Source organism: Rhineura floridana, chromosome 1 (genome assembly GCF_030035675.1).
Source record: "Rhineura floridana isolate rRhiFlo1 chromosome 1, rRhiFlo1.hap2, whole genome shotgun sequence".
NCBI lineage: Eukaryota > Metazoa > Chordata > Lepidosauria > Squamata > Rhineuridae > Rhineura > Rhineura floridana.
In genome coordinates, this window is record NC_084480.1 from 227437875 (window position 1) to 227457593 (window position 19719).

Genomic DNA, 19719 nt, shown 5'->3' on the forward strand with positions numbered 1-19719 from the left:
ATTACAGTTTTTAGCTGGGTCTTATATATTCCTGGTGAAGTGACATGATTGGCAGCAGAATTGATCAGAATTTTTTTCTCTGTTGTTGCTGTGGGCATGAAAAGGGAAGGGTGGCTGAGTGGGTATAGCGGTCTAGGACTGCCTATAGGCTTCAAGGGGAATTTTAAAATGTATTTTTCTTACCTTATGTTTTATCTTATGCCATTTCTTTTATAAGTGTAATGCTGTATCTTTTAATTTTTTAAATTTTTTTAGATATGCACGGTATTCATGTTGCAAAATAGTATGGGCAATACAAAAATTACCATTTCTCTACCTTCCCTCATAAAAATACTTAATTCATTAACAACTTCATTTCACTTATTAACTCATCTATTTATTATTTCAGCAGTACTTTCATACTAGTTTTCTACTATGCATTTTGAAAAGTTGCCTGTCTGTTCTCTATGCATTTGGACACCTCTTAAGATATAACCAAATTTGGCATGAAGGTTCCTGAGGTTGAGGAGCAGATTTTGGTCTGTGTTTGAATACCACTGGAAACCATTTTAAATCAAGATAGTGGACCGAACCATTTCAAACTCTATGCATTTGAAGACCTCTAGATATCGACACCCATTTGGCATGATGATTCCTGAGATCAAGAAGCAGGTTTTTGTCTATGTTTGGGTGCTATTGAATGCCATTTTGAATCAAGATGGTGGAGCAAACCTTTCAAAACTGCAGTGACTTGGACACCTCTGAAGATATTGTAACTAACATATATAGTTTTGTATGCAATTTTGCCTAATATAATGCATTGTTATATGTTATTTTCATGAATATATGCATGTTGATGCACATTTTAGATGCATTTTTTGTATACATCACTTGGCTGGAGAACTGCACTGTAAAATCTGGAGAAGGGCAAATTTTGAAAGATAGCAGTGTTTTGGTTCGAGTAGGGTTTCGGAAAGTGTGGATCAGGTATGTTCCCCTTTAAATGCAAACTAAGTTAAATTTCTCCCCCATTCCTACACATCTGTCATGGCCAATGATAAAGTAATGATTGCAATGATAAAGTAACCTCAATCCTGTACCCACTGAGATTCTGAAGTGAACTTCTAAACATGGAAGTCTCTTTTGCAGGGGAAGAAATTTTCAAGAAATTGGAGAACAGGTTTTAGTAGAGCACTACAATTAACAGATTTATGGCAGAAACTTCAGCTCATGCAGGGTGAACCTACACATCAGCTTAGCTCGTCATGGGGCACAATCACATTCAACCAAAACATTTCTTTGGTGTAGGCAGGTCAGCATTGCTGGCAGCTAAGCACTCATCACTAACTGCCCTCCTGACAGCATCATCATTGCCGCTTACTTGGCTGGAGCTGCAGCAAGGTTAGGGCAATGCAGGTGCAACGATGGTAGTCTCAGATTGGCAGTGGCAGTCCTCTGGTGCAGTTGTGCTGCAACTGTTACCTGTCCTACCCCATCTCCACCAAAGTAAGCAGCTGTGCCAGGAGGGTGGCTCCACCCCACCACACACAGTGCTACTAGACGCCATAATCTTCTATGACAGGAAGCATCAAACTGCTTTATCTGTTTTAAAAAAGCTTCCATGGTTAGTGTTGTAGGCCCAATGCAGATCAATTTGGAAAATTTCATCTTTTATCTTTAGGTGCATTCATAATCCTAGTGAATGAAGGTCATGGGTTCTGATCCTAATATTTCGTGGTGTCCCATCAGATATTGTTGTTGTCACATATTCCATGTCTGAGTGTTTGAGGCATTTAATTGCACATTTGGAACCACTTATCCACATTTTAATTTATAAGCAAATGGATTTTCTGGCTGCACTGATAATTATGCTGTTACAAAAGGATGTCTTTCCTTTTCAGAAATTAAATCTTTACTTGTATGTCATGAAACTAATTCCTATTCTGCTCTGCCTCTGAAGTTCCTTTCTTAATTCAATTTGCTTGTTGTTTTTTGCAATTCACACCTCCTCTTTATACATATCTAAACACGCACTCATCTGCCATATTTGCTCTGATGCTGTAGCTCTGTACTTGCGTATAAACATAATTAATACAATGCAAATTTGCTTTTTATTCATCATAAATGGATTTTCTTTTATTTTGTTTAAAAGAAACTGCATTTGTCATGAAAGCTTTGCGATAAAGAAACACATGCATTTGGCTTAACAGCAGTTTTTAAAAATCATTTTCATTTGTGCAGATGCTGAAAATCATGTTATACTTTATCTAGCTGGTGGTGAAACAAGATAGGCAGACTCTTTTTTTAAAAAAGGATTATGACTAAAAATAGATTTAGTTGGAAGTGTTGAAAGATCAAATGATTATATAAATTAGTGGTCCTGACAAAGAATAATAAGCAATGTTGCTAAGGAAGCACATTCCACTGCTCTTTCCCCAGCACACTGACTCAGAACATTCACAGTTTGTCCTAAGAGTGAGCTAGTGCCAGATTAGTCACAGAGGGCAAGAAGGAAGCAGGCATACACTGGCTGTCCTCTGTTAACATGGACAATCAGAGTCATTCCCACCTTCTTTTCATCAGGTGTAGGACCTCCAGAACGTGAATATTCTGAAAGCAGCAGGTGCCAAGGTTGTGTTTCTGTGTTGTGCAAGTGCGCTGGCAGATCCAATCTGGTGCTCCCGCCAATGTCCCCATGCAGCTTTGGTGTCACCGCCACACCTTGGTAAGTGACTGCAACACTGTTGGTTCATGTGTTATTCTCTTTTGATTCCATTCTAAACAAGTCTTGTGGCTTTTGCTTAGCTTCCTGGGACTTCAGAGAGGGAACACACCACGCTAAAAAGGTGCATCTTTAGGAGAAGAGAAAGTCAGCCAAGTGCAGGTGTTCTTGCAACACTGTAATGAGAAAAACCACAAGGTGGAATTCTCCCTTCCCACTGCACAAGTTTTAAAGATACAGAAGACCTCTTGGTTGCCAGGCTTGGTTGTGGGGAAATGTGTGGCCTCCAGATGTGGGGAGAGCTTATGGATTTCCCTGCAGGGGAGATGCATAAGCTCCTCCTTTTTGTATACCACAACTTAAAGCAGCTCTTAGCAACAGGCTATAGATTGGTTGCTAATGCCGTGATCCTAAGCATTTTTACTCAGTAGAATGACAGTATGGTTATGTCCATTCTGTTAAACAGAAGATGCTAAAATAGCTGGTACCATCTGTTTTGCCTTATGCTTTGTAGTGTGTTTGCCCGACAGACTGCATTAATTAATTTGCCCATTTTGTTTGTTAGAGACTTCTGACTCTGTGATATTCAGAATGGATGCTTTTAGTTACTGCATTTTTCCTGCATCCTTGATACCCACCTTCTTCCTCTTGCTCAAATTCTTCTTTCCATGTTCAGTTATGAAAGCATTCAAAGGCATTTGCAATATTTCTTTCTGTCTACTTTAATGCACGAATGGCATTGATGTCTACATGGGTTTCCATCATGTCTACCGTGTGGTTGTTTCAGGTCTCTTAGTAAAGACAGAGTCTCTCTTTTGTTGTCCCTGATAAAGCCTGGATAAAACACTGAAGAGTTCATGTTGAGGCTGAAGCACAAAAAAATCTATAATGCCACCATTTTAACAGAATGGAATTGGAAAGAGGAACAACACCAATCCGGCAAGGATGTATTTGTCTTTTGCGCATATGAATTTCAGTGTTTATGTACTATAATTTCTGGTTGATGGTTGGTTATATATCTTATCTGCAAATAAATACAAATGAATGACATTTTCTAGCATGAGTCCATGCAAGAGTCAATGTTCTGGAAACAGTGCTTTGGGCTGTCATTTTCAGATTTCTTACATGGGTTTTTAAGGTACTAGGGTTATATCAGGTTATTAGAAGAGATTTCCTTTTATTTTTCTTTTGTTCAACAGCAGTGTTGACTTTGGGTTCATGCACAGGAAAGTTTTCTGTTGAAATGGTGTTTCTACCATGAAATACATAGTTCTCATCACACACTGAAAATGCAGTATTAATTTTCATGCTTCATGCCCAATGTGCCAAGCACACAGGCATAAAAATGTTTAATAGCTTCTTTAGAGGAAGCTGGAATATTTCTGCTACCTAGAAGACCTCAACATTAAGTTCAATTGTATAATTAGTGTGAGTGCAATATTCTCTAATTTCTTTCCTTTGCTTACCTTCTCTATGCAATGTGAGGAAAAGCTAGAAGCGGAAGTGTATAATTAAAATGTAATTTTCACAATTACCTGGGAAGGATTCATTTTTACATGTTTTTCAAGATGTATGCAGCATATTTGAATGTGTTTTGTAAGCAGTAATAAACAGAAGCAATATAGTTTCCCAGGAAAGGCAGATGGGAACAAATTGAGGGTGGTAGGGAGAATAGCTTTATATATATTTTTAAAAAACGTTTAGCTTAAACTTCTTCCATTCTATCCAGTGAACAGTTCTGTTTATTTTGAAGTGTGCACATCCTTCAGATCAATAGACCTGGGTTTCATAAATGTTGTCTTATTTGGGGAATATCTATGGCTTAATTATAATTATAATAATATTATTTAAATGTATTCATTGCTTTCCACAAGAAAATGCCTGAAATTGACTTATAAATCAATAAAATACAAAACAATTAAAAGTTTTCTGTTGAAATGTTTCCACCACAAAACAACCTTTTGGCACTGGATATCAGAGCAGCACTGATAAATATGAAGCTACTTATGGTACATGTGATGAGTGCCTGACCAATGTTTGTCATAGATCTGGGAAAATAAAAATTGTGTCTCTCTGCAGGGTATAATTATGGATCTCACATCCTTACCCAGAGGTAGTGGCAAGATGTGTAAATGTTTGGAGGCACCAAGATTGGATGCAAATTCTGTTTCTCCTATACTGTTGTTCTTCCACAGATTCCTTTACCCCATTGTCTTTCTCTGCAAGTTGCAGGGAAAATTAGGGTAGAAATACACTTACTGTTCCAGTGCATCTCTACCTCTCTTTTCTGGAAATGGGGGCATACAACACTAGTCAAACCCTGCCCCTTTTTACTGTAAAACCTGGTGGGATCAGGTCGAGTGCATTTTAAAAAATTAACTTCAAAGAGATTTTACAACTGATTGGCAGATCAACCCATTGCTCCTCCAGGTGTGGCCAATGGAAACACTTTGCTGCAGGAAACTAGTGTTTTCACAGCCTTAGAGTCCTAATGACAGTGAGTGCCCAGTATAGAACTAAGCAGAATGCAATAATAAGACAAGGCTTGAGGAGCCCTGTATGAAAAAACATGAAAATGGGTACTTAAAAAGCAGCAGGGTGAGTACCGGGTCATTCATAATCTCTCCTTTCCAAAGGGAAGTTCGGTGAATGATGGCATCACCTCAGACATTGCCTCGGTACGATACACTTCTTTTGACGAGGCTGTCAGGGTGGTGAGAAAAGCCGGAAAGGGGACCTTGATGGCAAAGTGTGACATCAAGTCGGCCTTTCATCTCCTGCCTGTTAACCTCAGGGACATTGACCTTTTGGGATTTCAGTTTCGCGGTCAATACTATGTGGATCGGGCCATGCCTATGGGCTGTTCCATATTGTGTTCTGATTTTGAAGCGTTCAGTACCTTCTTGGAGTGGGTCATAAGGAACTGGGCTGGTTCTTCTTTGATGGCCCATTACTTAGATGATTTTCTGTTCATTGGTCCTCCCAATTCCAGGCTCTGAGCCAGTTTAGTGTCAGCCTTCACAGCTTTATCAAATTATTTGGGGGTCCCTCTGGCCCCTGAGAAGTCAGAGGGCCCCTCTAGCCTTACTTTTTGGGGTATTTAACTGGACACTGAGGCTCAGTGTTCCAGGCTCCCGCTCCTTAAAATCCAGGCATTAAGGAACAGGCTGCGAGCAGGTGTGGGTCTGAAGAAACTCACGTTGCTCCAATTACAGGAGATTGTAGGCCGTTTGGTCTTCGCTCTAAGGTAATTTTGCCTGGCAGGGCGTTCCTTAGGTGCCTCTGGGATGCCATGAAGGGAATTAAGTGTAGATTCCATTATGTCAGGGTGTCTGCTGGTATGAGAGCAGACCTCCAGACTTGGCTGTCTTTCCTGGATGATTTCAATGGGGTATCATTTTGGCGTCAGGAGATGCTATTGGAGGCAGAGCTCCAGGTCCGTTCCGATGCAGCTGGTGGCTCGAGATTTGGCCTCATATTCCTCAATGAATGGTGTGCTGAGAGTTGGCCTGCAGACTGGCATGAAAAGGGGGTTACTTCTGATTTAACTTTCTTGGAATTTCCCCCCATTGTAGTGGCAGTGCACGTTTGGCCTCTTGCTTTCCAGGACTGCACAGTGCGGTTTTGGTGTGACAATCAGGCCACCATGCAGGTTATTAACTCTCAGACTTCTTGGTCGGCACAGGTGATGCGTCGGGTGTTGGTCTTTGTTTTGCAGTGCTTACACTTTAATATTCTTTTCATGGCCAGGCATGTTCCTGGCCTGCAGAATAGCATTGCTGATGTGTTTTCTCGCTTCCAGATGGAGTGTTTCTGGAGGTTGCTTCCCAGCGCTTCACCCGTGCCGACACAGATGCCTGCCAGTCTTTGGAGCGTTGGCAGTTAGAAGCAAGTGTTGCTATGTTCTTGGCATTGGCACCCAGCACCCGAAAGGCATACCAGCGCGCTTGTACTGACTTCTGGAGATTTCGAGCCCAAGCCAGCCTACTGCACCTGTGGCCCATACCTGTTAGCCATCTCATACGATATTTGGTTGCTTTACGGGCTGCAGGTAAGGCGGTCAGCACTCTTGCTGGCCAATTGTTGGCTCTGGCCTTTCAGTCCAAAGCCAGGGGCCTTCCTGAGTTCACAGTGGACTTCCAAATACGGAAGATGCTAGAGGGTTGGGCCAGAATCTCCTCTATGATACCTGACAGGAGGCAGCCATTTACCTCAGATCTGATTGGCCAGTTGCTCCTGCAATTTCATGGCCTTTGTTCCTCTTCATTTAAGGTGACACTATTCACTGCTGTTGTTCTTGTCGCCTTTTACGGTGCATTTCGCCCCAGTGAGCTGTTGGCTGCCTTGAAGGGAGACTACTCTGCCAGGGCCCTGCAGTTCATGGACTGTGTTCTATCAGACTTAGCAGCCTGTATCACGCTACGAATCTCCAAGACAGATCAGAAGGCCAAGGGCAAACAGGTCATGTTAGGCCCTTGCCCTGTTCTTCATTTATGCCCTGTTGCTGCATTACGGGCGTATTTGGCACTCTGCCCAGAAGGGTTTAGCTACCTTTTTATTCATGAAGATGGGTCCTCCCTCCCTCGGTTTCAATTCTGGGCAGTGCTCAAGAGGGCTTTGTTATCATTGGGCTGCGATCTGGCAGTCTTTGGCCTTCATTCTTTCCGGATAGGGGCTGCTACTGTGGCGGCATGATGGGCCTCTCGTCTCCTGATATACAGGCTATTGGCCGATGGCGATCTGCAGCATTCAAAGCATACATACGGTACTGATGGCATTGTACCCACGTTGGAGTGCATATATGGCACCCAAGGGCAGATAGCGATCTGTGATTGTTTGCATGGTTTGATAGTTGGAGTGCATATACGGCACCTAAGGGCAGATAGCAATCTGCGGTTGTTTGGACAGTTTGCAGTTGGAGTGCATGTACAGCACCCAAGGGCAGATAACAATCTTCATGGTTGTGCTGATTGTCCATTCTAGTTCCAGTTGGTCTTTTATTAATTGTTTCTTCTTCCTTTTCCCAGGTATCAGGATGTGGCCGGAACCAGCGAGCGTCTTGCTGTGTGGGCATTACATCCTGTTTTGGGCACTGAGGAGAGCGTCCTCCACTGACATGGGGACACAGCTCCGTCTATCTGCCAGGGTCACTTTGGGTTGGCAGGCAAGAAGGGGCATGTTATGGGGTAAACTTCTTCCTACCCTATGCTGGGAATTTTCGGCTGCCCCTCCTGCCCACATTCTAGTAGTTTACTTGGCCGAGAATGACCTCATCCAGCGCCCTGGTTTGGATCTATTTTGTAGCATGGTGAGAGGTTTAGACTGGGTGAGAAGTACTTTCTCCCATCTTTTAGTAGTTTGGTCTGCCCTATTGGAGTGGTGAGTTTGGAGAGGGGCGGTTCACCCCAATAAAATTGATAGGGGTAGGCGTGGGGTGAACTGGAGAATTAAGAAGTTTGTACTGAGGAACGGATGGGGCTACATTCTGCATCCAAGGATTGGTGTTGACTATCCTCATCTCTTTAGGGAGGATGGCGTTCACCTTTCTGAACTTGGGTGTGACATGTTCTTAGAGGATTTACATAAGGGGTTGGCGGAGTTGTTGAGGTTTGTGGGGCGAGGTGTATAAACATGAGCTATGCACCTCTTGTGGCATTGAGTTCAGGCAGGTGAGGAATTTGGTGGAGGGAGAGGTAGGTATTCTGAGGCATTTTTGGGTAAGGACACCCCTTAGGAATCTTGCAGGACTCCTGACTGTGGATAACTGGCAGGTGCCCCTGTGGATTGTCATGCACATTGGGGTGAACGAGTGTACAGTGGGGCCAGAATGCGCATGGCAAACCGCTCCCAAGGTTCACTGGGCAACGAGGGAGACTTGGCCCATATCCTTGCATCAGAACCCACAGCTATCAGCTGTGACACATGCCCAGGAGACTGGGGGGATTCCATCCCCACCAGAATAGTGCAATTCCTCACCTGCCCGTGGGTTATAAGCAGTTATTAATTATGATTGGCTATGTTTGGATTTGGATTATGTTATATTTATTAAATATAACATTTAAACAAATGCCACATCTCACAAGTCTTCTTTGGTGGGTTTGGGGGCAAACTAGTGTTTTCACAGCCTTAAAGTCCTAATGACAGTGAGAGCCGGGTATAGAACTAAGCAGAATGTAATAATGAGACAAGGCTTGAGGAGCCCTGTATGAAAAAACATGAAAATGGATTTTTGTTTGTTTGAAGGTTTAAAGGTACTGTAGAGCAAAGTATATTGGAATGAATCAGAAATGACACTACTTATGGCCACCTAAACTCATGGAATACATCATAGTTGATAATAGCACCTAAATTTCGCAGTGAAAGTTAATACAAGTTCCTCTATTCTTGAATCAGTTTTGAAAACTGTATTTTGAATCCTGAAGTTTGAAATGCAATATAATACATAACAGGCATGAAAGTCATTCTCAAAGAATGTTTGTTATGATGCCATTTTAAACACACTGGTTAGATCAACAAAGGGTAGTTTCCTTTGAATTAGGTAGGGTCTAAAGAAACTCAGTGGGAATGGAGAGAAACCTAGCTCACAAATGGTATTGTGAAGATGCTTCTAAGACTGCAACTCTGAACATGCTTAACTATAAGTAAATCCTATTGCAATCAATGAGATTTACTTCTAAATGAACATGCTTAGGATTAGACTTGTAAAATGCGACTTAAAAAGCATACTTAAAACTTCTAAGGAGAGTCCTGCTGAGGATCCGCATTGCTTTAACTGCACTGAAAATAGTACCATTGTCTTGATTAAGACTGCAGGTCCTCCACTGAGTCCTGGGTCAAGTAATTAACTGTGCTTCTTTCTTAAATGCAGAAATAATAAGAGATTTTAAATGAACAGGAAATGATGTTTTAGTTTAGTCTTTATTTTTCTTGGCAGATAAATAGTTATTTACTGCTCCCCATTACTACATAATCAGCATCACTTTTAAGACATATTTGTATTGGGAAGAAAGATAACAGCAGCAATCTAAACTAATAAAGACAACCCAAGCTCGTGCCTGTAACTTCAAGCTTTTCTCTTTAAGGAAAATAGCTTTTGCTCTCAAATTGGCCCTCAGAGCATTGTAATGCCTTTGCAGTTTAATTATTTACCACTTGAAAGAAGGATTTGTATTTGTAAGTCTAATAGTAAAACAAAGAATAGAATTGATAATGAGCATCTGGAATGCTTGTTACTGAACTTGGGCAGGGGGAATGGGTAGTCTCAAAGTTCCCCTTTCTTCAAAGAGCAGCATATCTTTTGTTGTGTGCACTCATTAATTACATGAGAAATGTCTCTAAATGGCAGTTGGTTAATATATAGGAATTGATAATTACCCTACAAAAGTCTACCTTCTACCCATTTGCTTTAATTCATTCAGTCATTCAATATCTAAACCACCTTTCATCAGTTGTGATCCCAGGGTGGTTTACAACACAGATATCAAAACTTTAATAACGCTAACATTCATTCCAACACTTTAATAATCAACTTAGAACAAAACCACATGAACAGAACAGCAGACGCAATGTGTTTAGTGACTGTAAAGAGCATCAACCAGAGCCTATAGTACAGGGGTGGCCAAACTTGCTTAACGTAAGAGCCACATATGACAAACTTCAGATGTTTGAGAGCCACAAGACATGAACAAATATCACACACACATTTTTATTGTTACATGCACATTTTGTTACCAAAAAATTATATAAATATTAAGAAATATATGTACGTAATAATATTTATTCATGTATGTAGTTTTTAAATTGTTAATTTGTATTAGTTTCAATAATCACAGAATACACATGTTATATATATACCATATGTTTTCAAAATCCTGAATGATTATTGTTTTAACTGAGCATTTTGCCTGCAACATCAGCACTGATCTGGGAGATACGCCTCTCTGTAGTGTGGCATGAAGCTGGTGATTGTGCTATTAGTCGCTGACAAGGTACCTCACCAAAGACTTCTGAGGAAGCTTAGCAGTTATGGAATAAGAGGAGAGGTCCTCTTGTGAATAAGGAATTGGTTAAGAAGCAGAAAGCAGAGAGTAGGAATAAACGGACAGTTCTCCCAATGGAGGGCTGTAGAAAGTAGAGTCCCTCAAGGATCGGTATTGGGACCTGTACTCTTCAACTTGTTCATTAATGACCTAGAATTAGGAGTGAGCAGTGAAGTGGCCAAGTTTGCTGACGATACCAAATTGTTCAGGGTTGTTAAAACAAAAAGGGATTGCGAAGAGCTCCAAAAAGACCTCTCCAAACTGAGTGAATGGGCGGAAAAATGGCAAATGCAATTCAATATAAACAAGTGTAAAATTATGCATATTGGAGCAAAAAATCTTAATTTCACATATACGCTCATGGGGTCTGAACTGGTGGTGACCTACCAGGAGAGAGACCTCGGGGTTGTAGTGGACAGCACGATGAAAATGTCGACCCAGTGTGCGGCAGCTGTGAAAAAGGCAAATTCCATGCTAGCGATAATTAGGAAAGGTATTGAAAATAAAACAGCCGATATCATAATGCCATTGTATAAATCTATGGTGCCGCCGCATTTGGAATACTGTGTACAGTTCTGGTCGCCTCATCTCAAAAAGGATATTATAGAGTTGGAAAAGGTTCAGAAGAGGGCAACCAGAATGATCAAGGGGATGGAGCGACTCCCTTATGAGGAAAGGTTGCAGTATTTGGGGCTTTTTAGTTTAGAGAAAAGGCGGATCAGAGGAGACATGATAGAAGTGTATGAAATTATGCATGGCATTGAGAAAGTGGAAAGAGAAAAGTTTTTCTCCCTCTCTCATAATACTAGAACTCGTGGACATTCAAAGAAGCTGAAGGCTGGAAGATTCAGGACAGACAAAAGGGAGTACTTCTTTACTCAGTGCATAGTTAAACTATGGAATTTGCTCCCACTAGGTGCAGTAATGGCCACCAGCTTGGATGGCTTTAATTCATGGAGGACAGGGCTATCAATGGCTGCTAGCCGTGGTGGCTGTGCTCTGCCACCCTAGTCAGAGTCAGCATGCTTCTGAAAACCAGTTGCCGGAAGCCTCAGGAGGGGAGAGTGTTCTTGCACTCGGGTCCTGCTTGTGGGCTTCCCCCAGGCACCTGGTTGGCCACTGTGAGAACAGGATGCTGGACTAGATGGGCCACTGGCCTGATCCAGCAGGCTCTTCTTATGTTCTTATGTTCTTAAGTTTTGTGTTATTTGGATCTAACACTGCAACAACTTCAGCTATATTCTTCTTAACAAATTCGCCATCAAAATATGGGTGTTTAGCACAAGCAATATTCCATAATATAACAAAACTAGCTTCAGTCGTTGTATCGGCTTCCTTACTGAACGTTGTCAACAGTGTCTGCTGGCTATTTAGTGATGATTTTAATACAGTTAACTTGTTTTTCCGTAATTCTGATTTAGCTGGATAATCAGACGAAAAGTTTTTGTGATTTGTTTCATAGTGGCGTTTCAAGTTACTGGCTTTGTAATGACTGAGTGACACATTGCAGATAAGACACAAAGGTTTACCTCCTTTAACGGTGAAGGAAAAATCTTCCTCCCACTCTGGGTTAAAATTTCTGTTTTCATCATCTTCATACTTTCGCTTCTTACAATTTGATGACGCCATCCTCCTTCACAAAATTTTCACAGACACTTCTCAAAAAATTATATGTCAAAGAGCCGCATGTGGCTCACGACCCGTGGTTTGGCCACCCCTGCTATAGTAGATATCAGTATGTGAAAGCTCTGGGTCTAATCTAGTCCGCTTGAGAAGTATCAGCTGGTCCTCCTGTTACTAACTCAAATGCAAAACAATCACGTAGAAGAAGTGGTGGCTACTGGCAATCCACTTTGAGGGAATATGGAGGACCACCCCGGATCTGCTTTCCAAAGGCGACCTCCCTTCACCTGGTTGCACTACAGATCCCTACCATGACTTCAGGTTGCTCTGATTTATAAATAGTTCTGGCTCTGTGCTATGTGGATGCTGCTATCAGAAATTTATTATACCGAAGTTTCCTTCTTTTCAGGAATATGGAATTATTTAAAAGGCACATTCATGAAAAACAGTAAACTGTTTTTCCATGGAGATAGTGCAGGCTTTAGTCCATAAGCAGGAGCTATATATAGAACTCTTTTTGGGAGGACAGCCCTGTAGCCAGTTAGGTGGGGCATTTTGGGGGGAGGAGGTTGCATAGCACCAGTCAATTCCTTCCACCACTCACTGGTGGAGTGATGCGAGGGCCAGGCCCCTCACTCCTCCTCCATGAAGAGATGTGATAACTTATTATTTATTTATTTAATGTATATCCTGCCCTTCCTTCCAGAAGGCATCTAGGGCAGCAAATAAAGACACAAAAAGCACTCTAAAACATCTTAAAAACAGAGGATTTAAAAAAATATTAAAACAAAACATCTTAAAAACATTTTTTTACAAAGTTTGAAAAACATCTTAAAAAGCTATTCCAACACAGGTGCAGACTGGGATAAGAGCTCTACTTAAAACGGTTGTTGAAAGATGAAGGTCTACAGTAGGCACTGAAAAGATAACAGAGATGGTACCTCTCTAATATTTTTTGTTGTTATGTGCCTCCAAGTCGACTGCGACTTATGGTGACCCTATGAATCAGTGACCTCCAAGAGCATCTGTCATGAACTACCCTGTTCAGATCTTGTAAGTTCAGGTCTGTGGATTCCTTTATGGAATCAATCCATCTCTTGTTTGGCCTTCCTCTTTTTCCACTCCCTTCTGTTTTTCCCAGCATTATTATCTTTTCTAATGAATCATGTGTTCTCATTATGTGTCCAAAATATGATAACCTCAGTTTCATCATTTTAGCTTCTAGTGATAGTTCTGGTTTAATTTGTTCTAACACCCAATTATTTGTCTTTTTTGCAGTCCATGGTATCCGCAAAGCTCTCCTCCAACACCACATTTCAAATGAGTTGATTTTTCTCTTATCCACATTTTTAACTGTCCAACTTTCACATCCATACATAGAGATCAGAAATGCTATTGTCTGAATGATCCTGACTTTAGTGTTCAGTGATACATCTTTGCATTTGGGGACCTTTTCTAGTTCTTTCACAGCTGCCCTCCCGTCCTAGCCTTCTTCTGATTTCTTGACTATTGTCTCCATTTTGGTTATTGACTGTGCCGAGGTACTGATAATCCTTGACAAGTTCAATGTCCTCATTGTCAACTGTAAAGTTACATAAATCTTCTGTTGTCATTACTTTAGTCTTCTTGACATTCAGCTGTAGTCCTGCTTTTGTGCTTTCCTCTTTAACTTTCATCAGCATTCATTTCAAATCATTTCTGGTTTCTGCTAGTAGTATGGTATCGTCTGCATATCTTAAATTATTGATATTTCTCCCTCCAATTTTCACACCTCCTTCATTTTGGTCCAATCCTGTTTTCTGTATGATATGTTCTGCGTATAGATTTAATAAATAGGGTGATAAAATACACCCCTGTCTCACACCCTTTTCGATGGGGAACCAATCGGTTTCTCCATATTCTGTCCTTACAGTAGCCTCTTGTGCCGGTATAGGTTGCGCATCAGGACAATCAGATGCTGTAGCACCCCCATTTCTTTTAAAGCATTCCATAGTTTTTCATGATCTACACAGTCAAAGGCTTTGCTGTAATCTATACAGCACAAGGTGATTTTCTTCTGAAATTCTTTGTTCCGTTCCATTATCCAATGTATGTTCGCAATGTGATCTCTGGTGCCTCTTCCCTTTCTAAATCCAGCTTGGACGTCTGGCATTTCTCGCTCCATATATGGTAAGAGCCTTTGTTGTAGAATCTTGAGCATTACTTTACTTGCGTGGGATATTAAGGCAATAGTTTGATAATTACTGCATTCCCTGAGGTCCCCTTTATTTGGAATTGGGATGAATATTGAACGCTTCCAGTCTGTGGGCCATAGTTCAGTTTTCCATATTTCTTGACATGTTTTTGTCAAAATTTGGACTTAGTCTCAGTAGCTTGTAGCAACTCTATTGGTATGCCATCTATTCCTGGTGATTTGTTTCTTCCAAGTATTTTAAGAGCAGCTTTCACCTCACATTCTAAAATTTCTGGTTCTTCATCATATGGTTCCTCCGTGAATGAATCTGTCATTCTGTCATCTCTTTTATAGAGTTCTTCAGTGTATTGCTTCCATCTTCCTTTTATTTCATCTCAGTCAGTCAGTGTGTTCCCCTGTTGATTATTCAACATCCCTACTCTTGGTTTAAATTTCCCTTTCATTTCTGTAATCTTTTGGAACAGGGCTCTTGTTCTTCCCTTTTTCTATTTCTGTACAATAACTATTGTAATAATAATAATAATAATTTAATTTATGTGTCGCCTATCTGGCCAATGGCCACTCTAGGCGACGTACAATCAGTTGCAGTAAATGCAGCACAATAAAATACACATAAAATACAATATAACAAGGAAACTATAAATAAGAATGATAACAGTTCAGAGTAATAGGCAATTAGTCCTGAAAATTAACCCTCCCCGGAAGTCCCAAAGGCCTGTCTGAAAAGCCAGGTCTTCAAGGCTTTGCGGAATACATTCAGGGAAGGGGCATGCCGAAGATCGCACGGGAGGGAGTTCCAGAGAGTGGGGGCCGCCACTGAAAATGCTCTCTCTCTAGTCCCCACCAACCTAGCTGTTTTAGTTGGTGGGACTGAGAAAAGGCCCTGAGTGGCTGATCTTGTCGGGCGGCATAATTGGTGACGCTGGTTCTCTTTGTCCCTACGTACTAGTCGCTGTATTGTTGCATTTAGGGTTCTGACTGTGTTTCTATCTCCTTTTGCTTTTGCTTTCCTTCTCTCTGTAACCATTTTAAGAGTTTCTTCAGTCATCCATTGAGGTCTTTCTCTCTTTTTAACTAGAGGTATTGTCTTTTTGCATTCTTCCCTGATAACGTCTTTGACTTCATTCCATAGTTCTTCTGGTTCTTTGTCAACTAAGTTTAAAGCCTCAAACCTGTTCCTTATTTGATCTTTATATGCCTCTGGGATGTTATTTAAATTGCATTTTGGCATTATGATTGCTTTGTTCTTCTTCTTTAGCTTTACTCTGATTGTCGATACGACCAGTTCATGATCTGTACCGCAGTCTTCTCCTGGTCTTGTTTTTGCAGAAAGTATGGAACTTCTCCACCTTCTGCTACCAATTATATAATCAATTTGATTCCTATATTGACCATTTGGTGATGTCCACGTGAACAGTTGTCTTTTCAGTTCAAAAATGTGTTGGCAAGAAACAAATTATTGGCTTCACAGAATTCAATAAGTCTTTCTCCTGCTTCGTTTCTATCTCCTAGGCCCCATTTCCCCACAATTCCTAATTCTTCTCTGTTCCCTACTTTTGCATGCCAATCTCCCATGATTATCAGCACATCTTGTTTTGGTGTGTGATCAATTTCTTCCTGTACCTCTGCATAAAATCTCTCCTATTCCTCTTCTTCTGTGTTTGCCGTTGGAGCATAGACTTGGATGATGGTTATGTTGATAGGTTTCCCATTTAATCTCATTGATATCACTCACTCAGACCTTGCGTTGTAGCTCCTAATTGCTCTTGCTACATCACTTCTCACTATTAAAGCAACCCCGTTTCTTCTTAATTTCTCATTTCTTGCATAAAATATTTTGTAGTTGCCTGATTGGAAATGTCCCATTCCCGTCCATTTTAGTTCGCTCACACCAAGTATTGTAATGTTGATACGCTCCACTTCTTGCTTGACAATTTCTAACTTTCCCTGGTTCATGCTTCTCACATTCCATGTTCCTATTGTGTGTGTTGTACAACTCCGGACTCTCCTTTCACATCTGTGCACATCAGCCTCTGGGCTTCCTTTTGGCTTTGACCCAGCTGTGTCATTAGTCACAGCGCTACTCGTACTTGTCGTTTGTTCTTCCCCAGTAGCTCGGTGAGTGCCTTCTGACCTGGGGGTCTCATCTTCCAGCACTATCTCGTGTTGCATTTTGGATACTCTGTTCATAGGGTTTTCGTGGTAAGAGATATTCAGAGGTGGTTTACCATTACCTTCCTCTGAGTTTGGATGCATCTTAGTTTGGTGTTTCAGCTTTGACCATTCCACCTTGGGTGCTCCTGCTAGGAGTCTAGCCTCGTGGTCTAGACTCCTGACGGCATTGCTCTTAACTTCTTCAACACTCTCAAACCCCCTCACCACATTAAGGTGTGCATCCTAGAGGGGGGTCTAATATTTAAGGGGAGAGAATTCCAAAGTGTTGGTGCTACAATATTAAAGGTCTGCTTCCTATGTTGTGCAGAACAGACTTCCTGAGAAGATGGTATCTGAAGAAGGCCCTCACCTGCAGAGCGCAGTGATGGACTTAAATGAATGAAGTTTAATCTATTGAATTGTCTTACCCTATTTTACGAAATCTTTAAGAATACTAGACTCAAAAGTTTGACTTTGCCTATAGCTACAGTCCTCTGTTCACCTGTGGTCTGTCTCTGTGTTCTGATTATTCATGAACTGAACAACTGTGGTAAAGACAGTGAGCTCCTGAGTCTGGATTTGATGGTGGGTTAGGTATCTCAGTTTTAGATTCCACCTGAAAAACAAACTTGTCCATACTACAAGTTAAGGAAGGGCAGAGAGAATATAAATTCTAGAGGCCTTTGTTGTGCACTTGCCCTACCTTATTCACTGAATTTTCCAGAGGGTCCTATTCTTAAATTTGCTCCTGTTCTTAAAACAGCTGTCTTTTCTAAGGCTGTCATTGTCTGTCATGTCACAAATTAAAAAAACAAATTTGCAATTAAAAAAGATCCTGGGGTGGGGCAAAATACCGCTTGGGGATCAGTGCACTCATTTGCCCTACCCTTTCTACAGGGCTGTGAAATCTTTGAAGAAAGATTTGTGAACAACCAATTTCAGTGTTCCTTATTTATATCAGAACTTGGAAAAGTTATTTTTTGAACTACAACTCCCATGAGCCCCAGCCAGCATGGCCACTGGATTGGGCTGATGGGAGTTGTAGTTCAAAAACGTACCTTTTCCAAGTTCTGATTTATATCCATGCCTTCACAGGAATAATACTAAAAGTTTTCTTGTAGAAGCAGATGCTACTAGCAACCTTCCCTAACTCAGAGACCTGGACTTACTCGGGGTCAAAGTACATATTCCACCAGAGATCAGGTGCTGGATCTCTGGATGCTTCTTTGCTGTTCTGGAGTGAGACTGCCCTAATTTCTTTGCTGGTCAGTGTTGAAACTGCCTAATCTCTTCCCTCACCAATCTTAATCCTAGATTAGGAACATGTCATGGGGCTACCTCCTTCAGCCTCTACATGACTTCTGGCCATCCTTTGTTATGTTGATTGTGCTGCAGAGACGCCGGTTAGCATGGTGTCTCACATGGAGATAGATTTCCCACTCTGCCCTTCCGGCAAGGCCTGGGATTGTGGGGCATGTTTGCAGTCCAGGATTGAAGTCCTGGCCGCTAATGGAGGAAGGTGACTGATATGGCCATGGGCAGCACTTATGGGCTGTGAGTGGTCACATGGGAGGTGGGGTGATGGAGCTGCTTTGAGCTCGTACCACCCATGATCCTCCCTCTTTGGCTTGCAACAGCTGAGAGGATTGTTGGCCTGCTTAGCTGATGCAGGCCTTCATCGGATCGCCAGTTTCCACCTTGATCAGCTGGGCAGTGGTCTGCCCCCTCTGGTGATCAGCTGTTTGGCGGCGGCTGATCAGCTGTTTTCTGCTGGTCTTGCTGGGAGGGGCGCTGAGCAGCAGACCAGTGTCCTGCTACTGTCTTGATCAGCTTGGTGGTGGTCTGTCCCCCTCTTGGGGGAAGCTGATTGGCTGTGATTGCGGCACCCCCCTGCGGCTGTTGGTGGTGTGATTAGTAGTAGTAGTAGTTCAGTTTATTGCGTGGCCGTAGGCCATTGCATAACAAGCATCTGCAAACGTCTACAACCATTAGGCAGATACAATTAAAATTCGCTAAAATATTAAAACATTTTTAAGAAAAAGAAAAAGAAAAACAGACTTATACGATCTATTACAATAGGAATAAAATATTCATAGGGAACCACCCCCTCAGCAATTAGTCCCCAGGTCAGAGACCACTCTAGAACGTATTTTCCGAGCTGCCAGAGCGAAAAGAGAAACCCTGTATGTTATTGAAGGGTCTAAATCGGACATGAGGTAAAAGAGTTTTTGATCGAGAGTTGTTAAAAGCGGGTTAGCCAACAGGGTCCTCAGAAACTCATCCCGGGGGTGAGAATACAAAGGACAGAGTAGGAGGTAATGGGGTAAATCCTCACCCCATGGCGTTTGGGTGTAGTGACCATCCATGACAGCATTTCGCATCGTTTGGAATCGTAATGCCATGAAGGCCTGTCTAAATTTTAATGGAAGCAACTTGGTCAAATAGGAACATAAGAAGAGCCTGCTGGATCAGGCCAGTGGACCATCTAGTCCAGCATCCTGCTCTCACAGTGGCCAACCAGGAAGCTTTGCGATTGTCTACTTTATAGAGCCTATACCATGGAGTAAATCTAGAATTATTAATAGCTAGCCTGTCTAAACTGGCGCTATATTGGAAGAATGTATTATGTAGCTTGGATCTTGAGTTTAGGGTCTTAGACTTCTGTGGAGAAACGTGGTATTGGTGGAAAACACTTTCTATTCTGCCAGACCAATAATTATCCGCTTTAGCCGGTTCCAAACATGCCTTAACTATTGTTTTAGAAGGGGCGGCTATCAGTAATTTCCAAAAACTTACTAGGGCAACATGGACTCGAGCTTTAATTAAAGGGAGGCTGACTTCTGAACGGAGCAGGGCGACAGGAGTGCCAGGCGGTAGGGACAGGAGTCTTTTAATAAAGTTGTTTTGGATTACCTCTAAAGTCCTCACTTGGGTATCCTCCCATCCCCAAACTGCTGCCCCATACAAAATCTGTGGGAGAATTTTACTTTGGAAGATTTTTAATGCTG